General features: G+C 36.3%; 1 protein-coding gene and 1 long non-coding RNA gene across 5 annotated transcripts in view; one reads left to right on the top strand and one right to left on the bottom strand.

Annotated features, from left to right (window-relative positions):
* SLIT3 (slit guidance ligand 3) overlaps positions 1–15,998 on the top strand; it is a 772,326-nt gene that overhangs the window by 472,622 nt on the left and 283,706 nt on the right. The window lies entirely within an intron of this gene.
* On the bottom strand, positions 2,722–15,992 carry LOC116421058. 2 transcript variants are annotated; one of them, XR_004231378.1, is made up of 3 exons: positions 15,817–15,992; positions 5,150–5,279; positions 2,722–2,977 (listed from the first exon to the last, which is right to left on the bottom strand). It is a non-coding gene; the product is annotated as an uncharacterized LOC116421058 (long non-coding RNA). The 2 variants fall into 2 exon arrangements; XR_004231377.1 differs by having other exon boundaries at positions 2,722–2,974.

Here is a 15,998-nt window from a genome sequence, read left to right as displayed (position 1 = left end):
TTTACTTTTTTCTAATATGAGACAATATAGTTCAGAACTTTTCACAATATTCTTTATAAGATGATACAAATAAGTTTATAGATTAAATTGGTGTTGTCCATGACTATCACGTCCCTATACCTGGCAAGGAAATCACATGTTCATTGTTCCTAGCTCTTGGCATAGTGTTTGGAACAGCATAGATACTCGTATTTATGGACTGATTAACTAAAATCTTTCCTAGATGCATTTCATTCTCCTTGCTGAGGCATTTGATTTAAATTGTTTAAATTTCCTTATGAAATATTGCAATTCTACACCTATGTCTGTTCTTTTATCTAATTCCTACTTTTTAGCACCAAGACCTTGTTTAAATAAGATAAGATAGAATTGCCTCAGTTATGTGCCATTTTGTTTTTATTCTCTTATTTGTTTTTGCTTTTTAAAATATGCTCCAATAATTCAGTTGTCTACCAAAACAAAGACATCTGGACTACAAATAACTCTAGCATTGATAGCTAATTGTTTCCTTTGCATTTAAACCATAAAACTATTTCTGGACAGGATTTCCAAGGCAATACAGCTTAATTTCTTTTTACAGATGTGTAAACAAACCCAAGGGACAGAGAGATGAAGTGACTTGCCCAAGAGTCCAGAATCAGTCTCTTTCCACTCTACCATATCTGTTAAAATCTGTTTTAAAATTTAATAATAATATAATCAGTTTCATTTTTTTTTCATTGTGATTTGACACTCAGCATTTTCAAGCGATTTTTGACTACCTTACTACCTGTGTGGAATTGGCAAATCCCTTAATCTCAGTCTATGTAAGTTTCCTAAATTATAAAATGGGGATAATAATAGCACTTACCTCATAGGGTTGATGTGAAGATCAAATGAAATAATATTTATTAAAAGTACTTAGCATAATGTTTGGCACATAGTAGAAGTTATATAAATGTTCATTCCTTTTCCCTTTCCCCTTCTTGGAGAAAATATTCATGATATAAAAACATAAGGCAGAATTTTTTTTACTATGAGCTTTTCTCTTGTTACACTTGAACCATGTTTTCAAACATAGTTTCTTTGTTCTCCCCTTCTCTTAAATTGTCATTAACATCACTGAGGATTAAGTAGATTTTCAATTAATTTGGAGGATCTTATTTAGCTCTTTTTAGTATCTCCTCAAATCCTCTCCTCATCCTGAGTAACATATGTTGGTTGATACATAAGCTACAACCATCTTCATGATGTCCTTTGAAGAGGCAAAGGACATTTGTTTTAAGCAAAACCAAGGAGAGAAATTGGTAGTCCCAAGGATGGGATTTTGAGCCCACTATAAAAGAAGACTATGGAAAAAATGGTTTTTGCTCCATATTATAATTCTCCATGAGTTTCCTGGTGATGAGTTAAGAGGTGGGGAAAAGGAAAAGAAGGGATTGTAATGATGGTGTGATGATGATGTTAGACCTGAAATCAAGCATTTATACTTCAGAAATGAACAACATCTACAAATCAAGGCTTTGATTTATTGTATAGTTAGAAAATATTAATGATGAAGATTAAACATAAAAGGGTATATACATTTAACAACCAGAAAGTCTGTTTGTTAAATATTTACCAGCACTCCCTTGTTTTGCTGTATTAGCATTACTAGAACTTGACAAGAGTGCAGTAGAAAAGTTGCATTTAGGGAATGAAATCATCACTAGATTGAATGCCTAGTGATTGTAGCCTAATAATAAATAAATAAACAAATAACTGGCATTTACATAGTGCTTTCAGGTTTGCACAGTGCTTTACATCTATTATTTCACATAAGTCTCATGATACTCCTGGGTTTATGTGATATCAATTACCCATATATAATAGATTTTATGAAAAAGATGTTGATCAGTTCTTTCTGTCTACAGAAAATTAAGATAATCTAGATCTGAATTAAAACGAGTAAAATCATAAAATTTCGGACCTTTATAAGACCTTAAGAGTTCTAATCCAACAACATCCTCCCACTAAACCACCCCTCCATTTGAGTAGTTCAGAAACAAGTTCTTGACCTGGGCAAATGATGGAATGGGACATTGTGTTTGTAAAGTCTTCTTTTCTGGAGAAGAGAATCAATAACAATTTGTCCTGAATTGTTTAACTTTTCACCTGCCTAAAGGTAAGTGACTAAATTCTATGACTGACAAAATGGTATATTGGGAAGAGTCATGAATTTGGGATCAGAAAACTTGGACTCAACACTTAGCTCTGTACTGTCGATGTGACTTCTCAGGTAAAAGGTTTTTTATTTGTAAAATAAGAAGATCTGTCTTGATTATCTCTAAAGATCTTTCTAGCTCACAAGGTCACTTTCAACTCAGAAATTCTCTGAAATGCATTTAGGAAGATTATGGCCCTGCTATAGAACAGAATTCCACAAAAACTCAAGGAAGGAAACAAGTATTTATTAAGCACTTACTATATGCTAGGTAGTTTCTAAGTACTTTACAAATTTTATCTCATTTGAACTATCCCAATAGGACTTATTTCTTCACCTGAGCACAATTAATTGTAAGCAGATGAAAACCTAAATTAATTGAAGTAAAAACCTTCTTATAAAAAGTCTCCTAAAACTCCTCACCTTCCTGTAGTCTCTGATGGCTGAACTGGAGCCATCAGTGACAAGTGATATACGAACTTCTTTTACCAAAGTATGACTAGCCCGGGAGACCCTTTAAATTTCATTTTATTTTTTATACAAGTCAGTACATCAGGCTCCAATGCATATATATGTAAGACGAATGCAGTATACAGTTGAAATTTCTCCTCCTCTGAGTCTCTCCACACCTTGAATCTTGGACTCTCAAGCCATTTTTAATGCAGTCTCATTTTTCTTTCCTGTCATTACCTGATTTCATCTGAAAATCTCTGCATGTGGTTCTCCTTTCCCTTAATTCATTAGTTTTGGCATTGCTGTTTATTATATCATCCTGACATCTGTCTCGTATAGCTGCTTTGAGGCAAACAGAATGTTAAAAAAAGGATTTAACTCTTAGAGACTAAATGGAAACTCATATTTGTTGAGGTGACTTTGGTCTTTGATAGATATTTTTGTAGATAGAACTATATTTGTAATCAAAATGATAATCCACGTTCTGATACTCTTTAGCTCATCTGAAGGGAAAGGAACTTATGGGTGACTGAACTATTTATTCATATATTCATATAAAGAGAGACTAAATCTTTACTGGAAGAATATTCTATTAGTTTAATAAAGTTTTCACTTTCAGTCTCAAGGGAAAAAATGCACAGTCAATCAACAGTCAACAAGCATCTATTAAACCCTTACCATTTACCAGGCACTGTGCTAAACACAGTACAACTTTTTCTTGGGCTCCTCAAAGCAAGTATTAGAAATCTGATAGCTCCTGCAACTATTAGGCTGTATAAGATTATTTCTTCAAATAACACAAGAGCAATTCTGGAGTTTCAGATGTGACCAGTTGCAGGTGGCCTTAAGAAAGACTCTCAGCTTTGATGTAAAGTCTGATGAGAATTCAGATATTCAGGGTGTGGACAGATTAAAACTCTATTTCTGTAAAGAAGGGAAGCATCATAGTGGGGTAGTAGAAAATTCAATCCAAATTCAGCTTAGATTTCTTTTTTTTAATTTTCAATAGTTTTTTATTTTTCCAAATACTTGTATAGTTTTCAACATTCATTTTCATAAGACTTTGTGTTCCAAATTTTTTTCCTCCCTAATTTCCCAACTCCTCAAGACAGCAAGCAATCTGATATAGGTTAAACATGTGTAAATCTTTTAAACATTCCCACATTTGTTATCTTGTGCAAGAAAAATCAAACCAAAATGGAATATCTTTAGAAAGAAAAAAATAAAAAGGTGAAAATGCTATGCTTCAATCCACATTCAGTCTCCATAGTTCTCTCTCTCTGGATGTAGATGGCATTTTTCATCCCAAATGTGTTGGAATTGCCTTGTATTACCACATTTCAGCTTAGATTTCTGAAATGACATTATATGTCAGACAGTGTGATAGGCACTTAGGACACAAAAACAAACAAAAGAGAAACAGTCCCTGTCCTCAAGGAATTTACATTCTACTATGGAGAAATGTCATGTACAGAGATAAATAAATACAAAATGGATACAAAATAAATCCATTATAAGAAAAAGAACACTATGTACTTGGTGGAATAAAGAATGCAAGAGGCAAGGAGGAGGATTGCAAAAGGAGGGAGAGCATTCTGGAAATGGAGCACAATCAGTGCAATACCATGGAGACAAGAGATGGAATGTCTTGTAAGAGGAGTATCATTTGGATTAGTTTGGATAGAACTTAAAGTGCACAAAGAAGACTCATGTTTTTCAGTAGAAAAATCAGAAAATCACTAGACTAGAAGGAAGTATATTTGAGTTCTGGTCCTAAACCTATCAGTTTGTAATCTATATAGAGGTTGGTATTAATATGGTATAGTAAAAAGGGTTCTGTATTTGGAGTTAAAGTAGCCTGGATTCAAATTCCCCTCACACTTCCTAGCTATATGATTCTGGGCAATTTATTTAATCTCTCTAAATCTCAATTTCCCAATCTGCAAAATAATAAAGTTAATAATAACATCTTCCTCATAGGGTTTGCTTACGTACCAAATGAAATCATATATGTGAAATACTTTTCAAAACCTAAAGCAGTTTAAAAATGGGAGATGTTATGATAATAGGTAAAAAAAATCCTAGCTAAATGGACTACTAGGGTTTCCGTATACATACTACCATATATTTTTTAAAATTTTGTGTATTTTTATTATCTTCCCTAATCACAAACTTCTTGAGTGGAGGGCTATTTTTTTCCTTTGCATTACCTGTATCTAACACAATGCCTGACATTTAGTAAATGTTTGTTGATGAATTGATCCATGGTCCTGTTCTGCTATAGTTAGAAGGAAGAAAACAAGCGTTATTATGGACCAACAAGGCAAGAAAACCTTTCCAGATCAAAGTTATTAGAAATTTTTACTTCTCTGACAGGCTAAAAATAACATATATGCATGTAATTTTATTTTATTTTTTCTCAATATTTTATTTTTCCAATTGTATGTAGATAGTTTTCAACATTCATTTTTGTAAGATTTTAAGTTCCAATTTTTTTCTCCCTCCTTCCCTTACCTCTCCTCTCCCCAAGAAAGCAAACAATCATGAATGTAACTTCAGACCAGAGATTCTTAATCTTCATGGATCCTTTTCGTAGCCTGGTAAATCTTCTATCCACATACCTTCTCAGAATAGTGGAAATAGCCTTTTAATAATGGAAAGAAAGAGTAAATTTTAGTTAGAAGTGAATGAAAATATATAAATATATATATATATAACATTTTCATACATCTATATATGAGAATATATTATATAAAATATATATTATGTGTGTTTATTCTCTCCTGCATCTAAATTTGTTACTGTTGCTGAATCATTTCAATTGCATCTAGTTCTTTGTGACGACATTTGGGATTTTCTTGGCACTGGAGCCACTTATTTTATTGATGAGGAAACTGAAGCTAACACAGTGACATGTCCAGTCATATGGCCAGTAAATGTCTGAGGCCAGATTTGAATTCAGGAAGATGAATTTCTTGATTCCAAGCTCCCTCTAAGTTCACAAACCTCCTAAAATCTATCCATGGATTCCATTCAGGCTAAAAACTACCCTAGAGGATGTTTTGTTTCCCAGTTTCCTCCTTCCTTTCCACTGTAACATAAAAGGATACATATCATATAAGAGAACTTGAACTGGAAAGGACTTGAGACCATCAAGTATAATTTCTTCACTTTGCAGATGAAGACCCAAGGGCTAGAGAAATTAAATGCCTTCTTCAAAGTCACGTAGGAAGCCCCTAGAGTGGCCCCCATCCCTTGGTTACCAACTCAGCTGAAGTGCCCCTTAGCCCAGAGCTGCCGCTGGACAGGTTGATGTGACTGCACTTATTAGAATCATTTGTTTCCATCAAAATTCAGTTCACACTACTTCCTACATGAGGCTTTTCTTGGTCTTCGGGATGCTGGAGCCTCCCTCAAAACTCTTTATATACACCCACCCACCCCCACACACACTTCTCATCAGAGGCAGAATCTGTCTATTCTGGCGCTCATCTTCCTGTTAACTACAGCACTAAAATTCTCTGGTCAGACATCCACTTGCTACCTCCATGATTTGGAGGCACAAGTTTATTACAAGGCTCCTCAGAGCTTTGAAGGGAACTTCTTGCTCAGAACTCAGAGCAGAAAGAATCCAGGAATCCATCATGCAGCCAAAATCATACTAAAAATTACCCTGAGAACATGGCTGGAGAAAAACCCAAGTTACTCCATCCCTAGGCTAACTCTAAATCTAACTACTATCCCCAAAAGGTAGAAATTTTAGTTTCTTTGGGGTTCTAGCTTTTAGTGCAGAAACAGTACACAATTATGGGTTTCTGATGATTTACCAGCTACATGGTTTACCAGGGTCCCAAGAAAACTCCTATTAACACATTTCTCCATTTGTCTCCTTCTCTTTTGTACTCATGACACTGAACATATTATTCATATCCTCTGACAAGGATTGCAGGGGCATTCCCAGCTGTTCTTGAGGAGAGGAGAGAAAAATGACACATAAAAACAGGGCTATCAATAGTCCAAGGCACTGCAGGCGAAGTAGAACATTTTGGTGGTGTCAGCATTCCATCCAGAGCCCAGCTGATTTCTTTGCATGAGAATCTCCCTAACAAAATAGCTGAGGGAAAAGTAGACTGGGACAGGGGAAAAGGAAAACTGCCCGACACCTCCCAGGGCCTGAAAACTGACAGGAAACTGGCAATCCCATCCGATGAGCTAAGTGGAAAGGGGGGGTTAGCCTCTAAATCAGTTAGATTGATAATGTTTTCATTTTTAAAGGTTAACTGCGTTTTTGACACTACCTTGGCTCCCCAACAATGTCTGCTTTAAAAAAAAAAAAAAAAAAGCACTGGGCAAGGAGCCTCCTATGCACTTCATTTAGGACTGACGTTTATGACTGGTCATTGACCTTGAGATTCCATTAGCGCTAATGAAGGACAGTGCGGAATGCATCCAGCATGGAGTATTGTAAGTGACGCACTCAGACCCTGGAGTGGTCCCCACCCCAGTGGTTACTAACTCAGCTGGGGTGCCCCTTAGCCCAGAGCTGCTGCTCTATAAGCTGATGTGATTGTACTTATTAGAATCACTTGTTTCCGTCAAAATTCAGCTCAAACACCTCTTCCTACATGAGGTCTTTTTTTGGTCCTCTAGATGCTGAAGCCTCCTTCAAAACCCTTTACACACACACACACACACATACACACATTTATCTCACAGTTATTTTTTTATCTAATTATATGTGAAGTTGTTTTCCCCCAATAGATTATAAACTTCTTGAAGGGAGAGACTAGTCATTTTTTCCCTTTTTTTTTTCCTTTGCCCAGTATCTAACACAATACCTGGCACATAATAGATGCTTAAAAATGCGTGTTGATGAACTGATCAATGGTCTTGTTCTGCTACAGCTTGAAAGAAGGAAACAAGTATTATTAAGTATCTATTATGTGCCAGGCACTGTGCTGAGTGCTTTCCAGATATCTCATTTGATTTTCACAAAACTGTGAGTTAGGTATTATTATTATCATCCCCATTTTAACAGATAAGGAAACTGAGTCAGACAGAAGTTAAGTGAGTTGCCCAGGATCATATAGTTACTAAGTACCTAAGATTGGATTAGAACTCTGGTCTTCCTGGCAGCAGACTCGCCCACTATCCCCTGCACTACCTAGCTGCCTCTGCTGGGGAAGGAAATGACATCATCTAAACCATGTCATTTTCCTTGCGCATTTTGCCTCTCCATAATATATGGGGGGCACAGTGGATAGAGTGCCTATCTTTTTGTTAACTTGATAGTATTTTTTTTTCCAATTACATATAAAGATAGTTTTTAACATTCATCTTTGTAAAATTTTGACCTCCAAAAATCATCCCTTCCCTCCTTTATCCCTTCCCCAAAACAGAAAGTAATCTGATAAAAGTTATATAGTTATAATTATGTTAAACATATCTCCACATTAGTCATGTTGTAAAAGAAGATTTGGAACAAAGTGGGGAAACCACAAGAAAGAAAAAACAAAAAAAAAAAGGGAAAATAGTATGCTTCCATCTGCATCTAGTCTCCATAGTTCTTTCTCTGGATGTGGTCAGCATTTTACATCACAAGTCTTTTGGGATTGTCTTGCATCGTTGCATCACTGAGAAGAGCTCTTATTGTTGTTTGTCCTTCATTCTCAAAGAGGACCACAGCATCAAAAAGGGGATGCCATGACTCAATATGGATTTAAGTGAGGGATGGCTATGCAAAATCACCAGACTCACTTTCTCCTCTGAAGCTATCTGGACTCAGATCAGGATGACTGGAGTTGCCTGTGCACTGAGAATCTATCGTAGTTGATCATCTCACAATATTGCTGTTACATGTGCAATGTTCTTCTGGTTCTGCTTACTTCACTCAGTATCAGTTCATGTAAGTCTTTTCAGGTTTTTAAAAAATCTGCCTGCTCAGCATTTCTTACAGAACAATATTATTCCTGTACTTTCCTATGCTACAACTTGTTTAGCCATTCTCCAGTTGATAGACATCTCTGAATTTCCAATTCTTTGCCACCACAAATAAGAACTACTATAAATATTTTTGTACGTGTGGGTCCTTTTCCCTTTTCTATGGTCTCTTTGGGATACAAATCTACTAGTGATACCACTAGTATCACTGAATCAAAGGGTATATAATTTTTATAGCCATTTAGGCATAGTTACTTAATCTCCAGAATGGTTGTATCAGTTCACAACTCCACCAACGATGCATTAATTTTCTAATTTTCCTACATCTTTGTTAACATTTACCAATTTTTTTTGTCATATTAACCATAGGTATAAGGTTCAAAGTGGTTTTAATTTACATGTTTCTAATCAATAGTGATTTAGAACATTTTTCTATATGACTAGATAGCTTTAATTTCTTCATCTAAAAACTGCCTGTTCATATCCTTTAACCATTTATAAAATGAGGAAGAAGGAGGCTCATCTTCATGAGTTTAAATCTGGCCTCAGGCTTTTACTAGACCCTGAGCAAGTCCCTTACCCTAGTTTGCCTTAGTCTCCCCATCTGTAAAATTAACTAGAGAAGGAAATGGCAAACCATTCCAGTATTTTTGCTAAGAAAATCACAAACGGAGTCAACATTGTTAGATCAACAACAAATATTAGCTCTCAAATAAGAGAAAATGTGTTTTCTTATTATCCTTTGTGGGAGTTCACTTTGTCTCTTTGTAGTCCCAGTAGAATGCAGATGTCTGCATCTAATATATTCCTGGCAGAGCCAGAGGGTAAAGCTTATCCCCAGGTTTTGCAATTGAGAAAACTTGGGCCCAAAGAGATTAAATTGCTTGACAAAGGTCATGTAGCTAGTTGGTAGAAGAACCAGCACAAGAATCCAAGTCACCCGATGTCTCAGCCAATTCCCTTCATTGTCTTTTTACCAGAGAATTTCCCCTCGAGGTCTAAATAACAGCTGGATCACTTTGGAGCCATAGTGGAATATAAACTTGGATAGGAAAGGAAGGTAACCATTGATTTTGCTTAGTATGGATCTACATACATCCAGATGCTTAATCCTGCTGCTGCCCTGTTAGCAAATGAATGAAGATTTGTCCCCAACCCAGTGCAGATTCTTATAACTTTCCTATGGATTGCCAATAGGATAATAGCCCAGTTCTTGGCCCTTCCCTGTTTCCTTCTGAGTCTAGCATTCCACAAAGCAAAAATAAGTTATTCAACAGAAAACATCACCATCGGGGAAAAAGAGGGAGGGGGAATTTGGGGAATTATCAGTTTTATTTATTTTTATTATGAGGCAGTATAGGAGCAGCTAATTGGTGCAATGGAGAGAGCACCAACCTTGGAGTTAGTATCTGAGTTCAAATCCAGTCTCAGACATTTGCTAGCTTTGTGATCCAGGGCAAGTTAGTGAACTCTGATTGCCTCAAAAAAAAAAAAAAAAAAAGGCAATATAGCCTAATAGATAGAAAGCCAATCTCAAACCCAGGAAGGCCTGAGATAAGTCTTACTTCTAACACAGGCTCTTTAAGATTGTTATCTTGCAGAGGAGATGCCAACCTGCATTGACAAAGGTAATTTCCTCATCTTTAAATTCCCTAGACCATTGTTACATATTTTGAATTTTCTCTAATGCTATGCTGGGGTGCTGGGGGGAAAATTTTAAGGTGGAATAGGACTTTTTTCCCATTTTTCTTTCTCTTTCTCTTTTTTTTAATTTTGTATTTAGTTTTAAATAAATAAATACAAGTTTAATTTTAAAAATTCCCTAGACCAATGTAATCACAGATCTAGTCCCAATCCCCAATGTCTATTTTTATCAAATTGGATTTACTACTAAATCATTCCTAGAGACTCTGTACGTATTAATTAGGTACCATGGGAACTCAAGAGAGAGGGAGCTCGGCGAAGTTGGGTTAGCTAGGAAAAGTTCTTCAGAAGAGATGGATCTTGAAGAATGGATGGTATTTGTATAAGCCAAAGAATAAGAAGTGAATATTCAATTTAATTTAACAAGCATTTATTAAGTGCCCAAGACATATTTTTCTCACAGAGACTTTTGCAAAGGATCCAAATCACTAATTCACGAAATTATATTTTTGCCTTATTGTGGCATGTTTTGCTCACACACGAGCAAAATTCTAGCTTGAGGCTTGCAAGGTCTGAGATATGGGGCATCAGGGCAAGGAATGTACTGTAAAGGATGCCTTGGGCTTTATTCATCTAGAGATTTGTCCCATATATTTCACAAGACATTTTGCATCTTATACAGTAGAAAACATTTGTCAGGTTCAGAGTACTTTGTTTATTGTGAATGGAGAAGGAGGATAAAAGGAAATCTTTGTTACCATGGGGAGAAAGATACAATTAGATCTCAATCATTGCAAGGGTCAGTCACCAAAGTCTCAAATAGGATGGCATTCAGGCCATGGAAAGGATGGATGGATGGATGGATGGATGGATGGATGGATTTACTACATGTAAAGCATTGTGATTCTACATATAAAAGAAGACAACCCCTGCTCTCCAAGAGCTGTCTTCCTAATAGGAGGAGACAATGCATTAGGCAGTTTGAGCCACAGGTCATATGGAAAGCCCGGGGGTCCTTAATTTGTAGCAAGGTAGACACTGATGCATCTCCTTTAATGTTATTTTCACTAACAAAACTATATTTGTTTCTAATATTGAACCATTTACATAACCAAGGACTTTGATGGTGAGCATTTTTCTCTCTGTGACTGATTCTTAGTGAGATATTAAGCTTTAATAGCTTAAAATTGCATCAAGAGTTATAGGACCCACAGCATAGGATACATAACCAGTGTAAGTCCTGCCCACCTCCCTTCTTACTTCAGGCATCAGAAAAAGCAGAGGCATCAGCTATGGACCAATACAATAGAAAGGATGCTGGATCTGGAGTCAGATAATATTGGTTCAAATCCTGGCTCTGTGACTTACTGGCAAGGTGACATTGAGTAGTCATTTAACCCCTCTGGATCTGAGTGACCTTTGCAGTCCCTTCCAACTATAAATCTATGATCATCAAGTATCTGGCCTCCAACTCTGAGGCTGTCAGAAACAGGGAATAGTTTTCAGTAAATCAACAGCATAGCTTATATAGATGTGTAGATTTGCAAGACTTTTCACAAGGAGTACTAAGGTCAAAAATTGTGGGTGAGAAAAAGGGGAAAACAGACAGAAAGCCCCACAGTTAGATGAGGTCTGCACATCAGTATGCTGTCTTGCTATATGAAAAACAATGGAAGAAGCATTCAAGAAGTGGGGGGACCAGGAGGCAGGAGTGAGCATAGTGTGAGCTCAGGAGACAATGAAGAGAATAGCCTGTCAAGGAGAAAAAAAGTGTGTTAAGAACCTCCCAATTAGAGACACGCAGGTTGTAGAAACCAAACAGCCTCAGATCAATTTAAAGCCACCCAACTCCCTACAATCCCCACTGTTGCTAGCCTCCTCTTTCCAACAGAAGATTAGCTGCCAGAATTCTTTGTAAAGGTGACTCAATGATGCTTAAATAATAGCCTGCTTTGCTGTCACGATGCACATGCATGTTTTCATTAGTGCTAACAAGTCTCATGTGCAAGCTCACTGTTGGAGGAAAAATCCCCAAAGCATCTCTGATAGGCTAAGCCATGTGTTTAATTTTGATTTTGCAAACCCATTGTTAATTTAATACCAGGGAGTTATTATTAAAAACATACTCAATGAAAGCTAATGATAGGCCATAGAAAATAAGTATGTGACCAATACACAGCTGTTCCCACATATGCACTTGTGCCTGCTGTTGGTCTTGGTGAAGGAAGTGGTAAGCTTTAATAGGACAGATAGCCATTATAACTCAAATGTCCCCATAAAATATGCAAAATGTATGTACTGTGGTGTAACGTACCTATATTTATTATCTAATTAGGATTCCCTTACAAACTTTTAAAAATAATCATCCAGGATTTAATTAGTGTGTAATATCTCTCTTGAGGAAGGGGGATGCAGGAACAGAGTGGAACAATGGAGGAGAGGAATCTTGGATCTTATTGGCAGCTGTTTAATTGTAAACGTAGTCTTTTTTTTTTTTTTTTTTTTTTTTTTTGCCTTAGCCAATTGAGACTTTGTCTTCCTCAGTTCATAAAATTCAGAGATGGGAGGATCCTCAAAAGATTATCTGCCCCATCTCTTTCATTTTAGAGATGTGGAACCGAAGGCCCTTATAGGTAATGTGGGCTTACCTCCTGTCATACAGTTAGTGAATAAGCAAAAGAATCAAGATATAAAGTCACGTTCTCAAACTTCAAATCAAGCACTGTTTTTTGTACATGCCAGGTCAGTTCATTGTTGACTGTTTCATTGAAAGGTATATCTGCTGGTATTTTCTTTTATAATTTAATTTAATTTTTGAGAAGCAATTGGAGTTGTGACTTGTCCAGCTAAGGAAATGTTAACTGTCTGAAATCACATTTGAACTCAGGTTTTCCTGACTCCAGATATGATGCTCTATCTACTGCATCATCTAGTCGCCCCTCTTACTCCTCCCCTTTTTTTTGGCTAGGGGTAAAGCAATCAGAAGATCTTAGGAAGCAACTTTAGAGGGTCATTGAGTCTAATTCATACCTGAGCAGGAATCTTCACAGCAACATCTGTGAAAATTAGTTCCTGACCTTAAACAATGCCTACATTAGAAGCAACATTTGGTTGGCAGTTTCTTCTAACATCTACCCAAAATTTACCTCTGGGTAACTTATACCCATTGGTTTTAGTTCCATTCTCCCTGGTCAAGTAAAATTTAGATAATCTCCTTTCTTCACGCCAGCCTTTCTGCTAACATTCCCACCTCCAGATCTCCACCCAAACCTCCCTATTCCATGCCAAACATCCTCAGAGAATCTTCTAAAGAAGACAAAGTATAAACCATGTTTTCAGAACAATTGTATTTGGGTGATTTGTCACTGGCAACACTGTGATTTGATAGCTACTCATTTACAAGTTAACTAGTCAAGTGCGGTGTCCACATTCTAATCTGACATTTAATCATAAGGGGAGGGGAGAGGGAGAGAGAGAGAATGGGAATGTAGTAGAAATTCTGCTCATTAGGACACTTTAGTTTTGAAATTGTTACTATGACGATTTGAGCAGACTGCATTCAACCTTCTTCTCATTATCACTTAAGTAAACAATCTTCATCTCAAATGGCTAGATAGAATTGGCTAAACAGCTAAATGATCTAATATGATAGATCCAGGAAGGTGGACAGATTATTTTAAGGAGCTTGTTTTTAGTCCAGATGGTTTGGTTCTGCACAAAATCATTTGATTAAATGTTTCTCTTAGCTTTGAAATCACGTTCCTATTTGTCTGCGTTTAACAAGAGAAAGAACACAAAGCATTTGAAGCAAATTAAGCTAATGGGTTCAAAGAAAATCCTAAAAAACGAAAGGTGATGCTTCTTTTGAGAGATGGCTTAGAGAGGCTTGAGCTCTTGAGGTATGAGCTTGGGTACCCTCGGATGTAACAACATGACCTAAATCGAATAAGATGCCTTCAAGCCTAAAGATCTGGTTTTATTCAGGAGGGAAGGAATCCCCAAGGGACAGAGAAATATCCTGGAACTTAGCAGATTGAGGAGGGGGTTCATGCATCTCCTTTTGTTCTCTCTAATATTTGCTAATCATTGACATGACTAGGTAGCTTAGCAATATTCTTTGTGCTTCAGTCCTAAAAGATTATCTCCCAGTATTCTAAATAGTGTATCTTTGTACTAGAAAACCTCAGGAAACTTACCTTGCTCTTTATCTGTTTATGTATATGTGTGTGTGTGTATGTATAGATACATATGTATATGTATATGTATATGTATTGTTTGTGTACATTTCTATGTATATGAGGTAGCTTTTACCATATATTTTATAAAATTTATTATCTGAGTCACAACCTGATCTTATCAGTACTTTTCTCTACATGGATCATCTATGTCACTAAATATATCAGCAAATATTTTTAAGTGCTTACTATGTACCAGGGACTAGGATTGTAAATATAAAGAATGAAACAATTTCTACTCTGAAGGAAATTCATTCTAATATATACAGGTGACCTGTAATTATATGTAGAATAATATGAAGTGAAGAAATAAAAATTAAATATAGGGTAGTTTGGGAAGACAAGAACACAGTCAGGGGAACTAAGAAAGCTTTCAGGTAGAAGTTAAGGCTTGTCCTAAATGAGGAGGCAGAACTAAGGGAGAAAGGAATTCCAGCATTGGACATAGCCAGTGCCAGGGTGTCCTATTTGAGGAAGAGAAGAAACAGTTTAGCTAGCTCTCAGAGTGCAGGATACAAAATAATATTATGATGTCTTTAGGATGAAGAATTCCCAATATGGAAACTAAGTTTTGGTATGCTTCCTCCCTAACCATCTTGTATTTATCTTGAAGTTATTCAGCACACATATATATATATATATATATATAAACATTCATACACACACACACACACACACACACACACATATAATCTGCTATATTAGAATTCTTTCTTCTTCCTTCCTTCCTTGTTTACTTTCTTTCTCCCTCCCTTTCCCTTTTTTCTTTCTTTCTTCCTTTTCCCTTTTGTTTGTTCTTCTTTCTTTCTTTTTTCCTTCATTTTTTCCTTTCTTTTTTATTTATATCAGGGTGTGCCCTTGCTAACTCTAACTTGTTCATATCAATTTTCAATGATGGCAGTTTGCTATGGAAAGGAACAAGTGTTATAATTGGAGCTTGATTTATTACTTATTGATTGTCTAAATTTAAGAAAGTAACAGAGAAAATGTTAATAATTAAATAAACTTAAAAGTGTGTCATATGCATACTTGGGGTGGAGGCTGGTTCACTCTTTTTTGTATACCATGCCTGACTCGAAGTACGAAGTTAATTAATGCTTTTTGATCAATCAGTTAATTGATTGTCAGCTGATCTGTAGCCTAGCATATAGAGAATTGCCTGGGGCATGAGACATTGAGACTATTTTGATTCATCTGTAATCACATAGTCACATATGTCAAAAGCAAAATTTCATCTGAAGTCTTTTTGACTCTGTGGCTGGCTTTGTATTTTGTCTCTCAAATTCTCTTACTTAAATATAACTAGTACATTTAGGTGTAAGGCTGGAGGAATTGGGGTTCCAGAAAGAAAAAATTACATACCCCTCATATGACCTCAGGATAGGAAGTATACTATATATTCAGATTGCTTCTAAAAGTCTCCTGTCCTCCACTACTCATCCTTCTGTGACCTCAATATTCAGCCCCAAGGATTACATCATTGGAAGCTGGAAGCTAGAAGAGGCTCGTCCTTAGTCACCTTCTCAGACTGGCAAGGCAGTATA

This window comes from Sarcophilus harrisii, chromosome 2 (genome assembly GCF_902635505.1).
Source record: "Sarcophilus harrisii chromosome 2, mSarHar1.11, whole genome shotgun sequence".
Lineage (NCBI taxonomy): Eukaryota > Metazoa > Chordata > Mammalia > Dasyuromorphia > Dasyuridae > Sarcophilus > Sarcophilus harrisii.
This window is presented reverse-complemented; position numbering and strand designations above follow the sequence as displayed.